Source organism: Lissotriton vulgaris, chromosome 6, assembly GCF_964263255.1.
Source record: "Lissotriton vulgaris chromosome 6, aLisVul1.2, whole genome shotgun sequence".
In the NCBI taxonomy this organism is placed as follows: Eukaryota; Metazoa; Chordata; class Amphibia; order Caudata; family Salamandridae; genus Lissotriton; species Lissotriton vulgaris.
This window is the reverse complement of record NC_141694.1, coordinates 1,822,887,736-1,822,893,707: the sequence shown is the minus strand read 5'-3', so window position 1 is coordinate 1,822,893,707 and position 5,972 is coordinate 1,822,887,736.

The following is a 5,972-nucleotide window of genomic DNA, read 5'->3' as shown; positions in this document are numbered from 1 at the left end:
GGTGCACTGAGAGTTCAGAGTTCAATTGAAACATTGTTGTGTGAATTTGCAAACATGAGAGGTCTTCCAGGAGGTCGTTGCTATGGAAAAAAGGCAGAGAGGGCAGAGGGGGGAAGGGTTTTGATTTGAAAAAAGTGAGGGAAGAGTTATGATTGGCTAATATGAGAGATATGTGAAATGAATATCTGTATTTTTGTGCTTTCAATAGCTGCAGCCTCTGGAGTGCATCCTTTTTCTTCTGCTGAAGACAATTTGGTGTATTTCTGAGACTGTTTTCAAAACTCAAAAAGTATTTGCTAAGGTGAGAAAAGATTTATTTATTTTAGATAGAGAATAGTATGATTTAAGGAGAAAATGATGAAGATAGCTGTGTTTTAAAACTGTGGCTTTGTCTGTAGTGATATAGAAATAGATTTTGTTACTTTGAGAAATTGTAATTGCATATTCGGTGTAGCATTCTGGCATGCAGTAACACAAGTTATTGTTGTATATGAAGCCCATTCCATGGTCTCTTATGTAAGCTGAAACAGATATGTTGTTTTTAAAAACCATTTTTGAAATCAATTACATTTCTGGATATGTACTGCTAGAGCTTCATAGGTTGTTTTGGGTCATATTTATAAGGCATTTGAGTGTCTTTGATGTTATTTTTTCCTTTTTAAATGGAAAGCATTCCTCATGGGGCAAGTGTCTTGTAAATACGCTCCCACCTGCGCTTGGCAAATTTAGATTTTGATTATGGGAGTTACATAGCCATGTTAATAATGTCGAAAAAATGGTGCTAGGGCATTCCAGAAAACGCTTTCATGTGTCTCAAGGACATTTTCAGTCATTTCCTCTTGAATGCAGGTATACAATTGATTTATATGCTGTGTGTAAAAACGATTCTTTTCTATGATGTTATTTTTTCCTTTTTAAATGGAAAGCGTTCCTCATGGGGCCCTGAGCAGTTCTTAGTCATGTTATTTAATGGGAGGTGGATAACATGGCTAAGAGCATTTGCTGCATAATGCATGAATATCGCTGACTTTTCAGCGATATTCATGCATTGCGGCCGTTTTTTTTCGCATTTGCGAGCAGTTCTTAGCTATGTTATCCAATGGGAGGTGGATAACATGGCTAAGAGCATTTGCTGGATAATGCATGAATATCGCTGACTTTTCAGCGTGATATTCATGCATTGCGGCCGTTTTTTATCGCATTTGCGATAAACCTTGCTAAGGAGAAAATGATGAAGAAAGCTGTGTTTTTAAACTGTGGCTTTGTCTGTAGTGATATAGAAATAGATTTTGTTACTTTGCGAAATTGTAATTGCATATTCGGTGTAGCATTCTGGCATGCAGTAACACAAGTGTGCTTGGCAAATTTAGATTTTGATTATGGGAGTTACATAGCCATGTTAATAATGTCCAAAAAATGGTGCTGAGCAGTTCTTAGCCATGTTATCCAATGGGAGGTGGATAACATGGTTAAGAGCATTTGCTGGATAATGCATGAATATCGCTGACTTTTCAGCGATATTCATGCATTGTGGCCCTTTTTTATCGCATTTGCGATAAACCTTGCTAATAGCAATGTTTATCTACGATAAAAATCGCAGATGTGCGGCGATAAATTTTGTCTCTAAACAAGTTATCGCTAGTTGTTGGTAATATGCCCCCGGGTTTTTGTTTGCAGGAATCGGGATGCGGGAGAGTAGCACTGAAATCTGTAGTCTGACGCCTGAATCGGGAGGGTTGGCATGTCTTGATTCTCTACAGCTAGGGCCATAAACTACGGGGCATATTATCAAGCCTGTGCGCTAAAATTATCGCCGCTTTATCGACCGAAAACGGCCGATAAAGCGGCGATAATGGGCTTGATAATATGCTCTATGGAATTCCAATCGAAGCACATGTTAGATGTGAAGACATCTAACATGGGCTTCGATTGGAATTCCACAGAGCATATTATGAAGCCCATTATCGCCGCTTTATCGGCCGTTTTCGGCCGATAAAGCAGCGATAATTTTAGCGCACAGGCTTGATAATATACCCCTACATTCGCAGGGCTAGGTGATAGGCTGGGACCGGCCTGGCATGTAAAATGGCTGCCGTGCACGACAAAATTGTGGCATTGTAAAAAAGGCAAGTTGGCGCAGACATTGTTTATCAATAAGGATTCATTTATAACAATGGGGCATATTATCAAGCCTGTGCGCTAAAATTATCGCCGCTTTATCGGCCGAAAACGGCCGATAAAGCGGCGATAATGGGCTTGATAATATGCTCTATGGATTTCCAATCGAAGCACATGCTAGATGTGAAGACATCTAAAATGGGCTTCGATTGGAATTCCACAGAGCAATTATCGCCGCTTTATCGGCCGTTTTCGGCCGATAAAGCGGCGATAATTTTAGCGCACAGGCTTGATAATATGCCCCAAAATATTTTATCGCACTGAGAAATTGGTGGTCAACACTTCCTGATTTCCTTCGAATCGAACGTTAACAGACGTCACGCAGCAAAAAAAAAAAAAAAAAGCTCACGCACAGCCGCTGGAACACATGTATCAACATATATGAGACTCCTCAGCCACCCTCAGAAAATATAAGGGATTAGGATACGTCTCCCGCACCCCCTTATACATAGTAATTTAATTAAAACGAAGCACAAAATGGTCTCCCGCACCCCCTTATACCTAGTAATTTAATTAAAACGAAGCACAAAATGGCGTATTCCCGTGCAGTTTGCGGCCCAGTTCGGTGTTTGGGAAGCGCTTCTACCGTGAAAAATATATTTTTTTTATTTTCCCCAGGGGACCCTTTAAAAATCCCAACAACATTCCTAGGGGGTCAACAGGGGTATACCTTGCCCCCTTTCATTAAATTCCCCCTTCGTTTTTCACCTCTTCTTCTCTCTCGATCCTACCGAGAGATAAGATGGCGGCCGCTCCGGACTGTTCAGAATGTTGACAGACACCGGGGACCCAATCAGCTTCGCATTGCAAAGTTCCGTTTCGCAGGTGGGAGCGTATTTACAAGAAATTTGCACCATGGAGAACGCTTTCCATTTAAAAAAGAAAAATAACATCATACACACTCATATGTCTTATAAATATGACCAAAAACAACCTAAGAAGCTTTAGCAGTACATATCCAGAAATGTAATTGATTTCAAATAATGACTTACTTCATTGGTAGGCCTTCACATGTATTATTTCCTTTGTTTTCTTAAGTGAAAATCTTATCTGCAACCATGTGTTGGCCTTACCTCATATAAAGAAAACAGGCGATGGACTGAATGAGGATCAATGATACACTTTCACCCCAGTCAAAAGATCTGGGCCTAAATAAACCTGTAGATAGGCCACACCTTATCGTTATTCTGAATTAATCATTTAAAATATTAGGGAGAGATTTATGACTGTTGTATGCCTGTTTTGTAGCACTGTGTGTCATTTTTGTGATGCAGTGCTGGTGCAAAAGATTTGCTATGTTAAATAATAAGTAGGGCATTAAGTTTTTGATGACTGTTATTCATTTACTGTTTGGTAATAGTGGTTATTAACATTTTTTATTATATTTTTCAACAGATTCAACTGCAGATTCTTTCATAGTTTGGAAAATGCCTACAAAAAATAGAATTAGAAAGGCTAGAAAACGTCAAAGACAGCACGGTGATGTTTTATTGCAGCAGTCCTCTTCCCTAAATACTTATCAAAACACCAAGAAAGCTCCGGGTAAGAGCACAAAATCTTTCTTAAAAAATATTTGTAGTAAAAAAAGTATTTATCGCCAAAATGTTTCAGTTCAGAAAAAGAAGAGTAATTTAAATGGAAAGGAAAGACCCATGAAAAATGTTACTGGTAGAGGAAGAGATAACTCTGTGCATGATAGTAGAAGGAAAGAACAGTTTAGGGACATTCGAAAACGAATGTTCCGTAATAGGATAATAGTTAATTTAATAAAAAATATTAAGAAATGCAAACAGAAAGTGGCATTTTATAAGAAGAAGAAAAATGTAGAGAAAATTATTGATCATGCTTTTGAAATTAAGCGAAAGTTGTTTATTTTGGTAATCAATAGAATTAGGAAACTAAGCAAGGTAATTTCTGATTTCAAAACAAACAGTAGATGGAAGAGAGTAGTAAATCGTAGCAACTTTTGTGAAGTTTTTTCCGGAGAATGGATGCATAGTTCAAGTTCTGAGGCATTTTTTAATGAGAAGAGTTATTTTCAGGATAATGATTTGGTGCATGCAGTAGACACCAGTGGTCGAGCTTATGAAGTGAAGGATGGTTGTCCAGTTGAAAAAGAAAAACTTGTGACAACAGAGACAGAAGAGGCGCTAAGTGATGAGGTTTTAGGAAGACGTCCTAAGGGTCCTGTGTACATTTGGAAGTGTAGTTCTATTTGCAGTGTGCGACAGGTTTCCATCAATTTGCTTTGTGATTTTATACGGACATTTAATAAGAAAAGTTTGAAGCAGAAAATGAAGTTGTTGCAAGATTTAGATCCTTGCAGAGTGAGACAAATGACAGGTTTGCGTGGTCATTCACTGGCTTGTCTTTCCAGGAGAGTATGCCAGAGTGTTTTTCATCATTTCAGGATGCTAGCAGTGCATCATAATAAAGTGAGAAAATTAGTGAGAATGTTGTATTATGCAAAGAGTCCAGCAATTATGCTTAAACAATTATGTGCTGCTCTTTTTCATGGTTCTGAAATAGATGTGAAGAATATTTGTGAAGAAATTGAGTTTTGTTACTTTAGTAGTAAAGATGAGAATGTTCAAATTGACCCTGAAGTAGAGAGTAATGTTGAAGATAATGTACAGGTTTACAGTACAGATAATTTTCAGAAAGAAATTGCCACGTTTCAGATGAAATCAAGTGAGAGGCCTAATTTCACTTGTGTATGTTGTCGACGCACTTATTATAAGAATCAGACTAAGGTAGTGGATTTATATGCAAAAAGTGAAAGGGAAAATAATAGTGAATGGAAGGATTTTGCCACATACTTGATGGTAGAAAATTATTTTGATTTGGGATCGGATCAACGTGTGTGTACTTATTGTTGTAATAAATTAAACCAAAACCAGATGCCTGCTAGGGCAGTTCATAATAATCTGGAATTGGTTGAGATTTCTTCTGAATTGAAGGATTTAAATACTTATGAATCTATTTTGATTCAAAGTATCCATCCCTTTCAGGCTATTGTAAGAATGGAGCCAAAGACAGGGAAGTTGCCTCCAGCAGATTTACAGAGAGGATTAAAGGGAAGAGTTGTTTATTTGCCTCTAGATTTGAACAAAAACATTAACACAATTGGAGTAGAAGAAGTGGAAGAGGAACCTCTGGTTATCTTGGTTAATGGGGTTCCGACAAAGAATAAGAAAATATGGCAAGATTTAGTGGATGTTAGGAAAGTCAAAAAGGCAACAGTGTATTTGAAGAAAAATAATAAGTCTTATAAGAATGTGTATGTTGCAGAAGAGGAAGTAAGTGATGAAGAGGATAGCGATTTGTGTGCTGGCTAAATTGAGAAAGTAGAGGCCTCTAAAAGTGAAGAAATATATGAACATTATAGTGTTCATCCTTTGCATTCCAAGGAAGTCATGGGGAATGCTATTGAGTTGTTTCAAATGAAACAAGCCAAAGGGAGTCCCATTAGTGTTTGGGAGGAAAGTTTGGAAGCTCGGTGTTTCCCACAGCTATTTCCCACAGGTCGAGGAGGAAGATATGATGAGCGATCTCATCAAATTCCTGCGTCTGAATACCGGACTTTACGATTGTATGCAGAAGATCCTAGGTTTCGTCAATGCATTCCCTATTTGTTTCATCTCCTGTTTGAAAGCGATCTGTCTGGACTGTCATATGCAGTGAACCACATCTTAAAAAGTGGTATACAGATGCGAAATATCTCGGCAAGGGACTTTATGCATAAAGTCAATGTCCAAGACAGTATTTTGGATTCTCACTTAATTAATCTCATG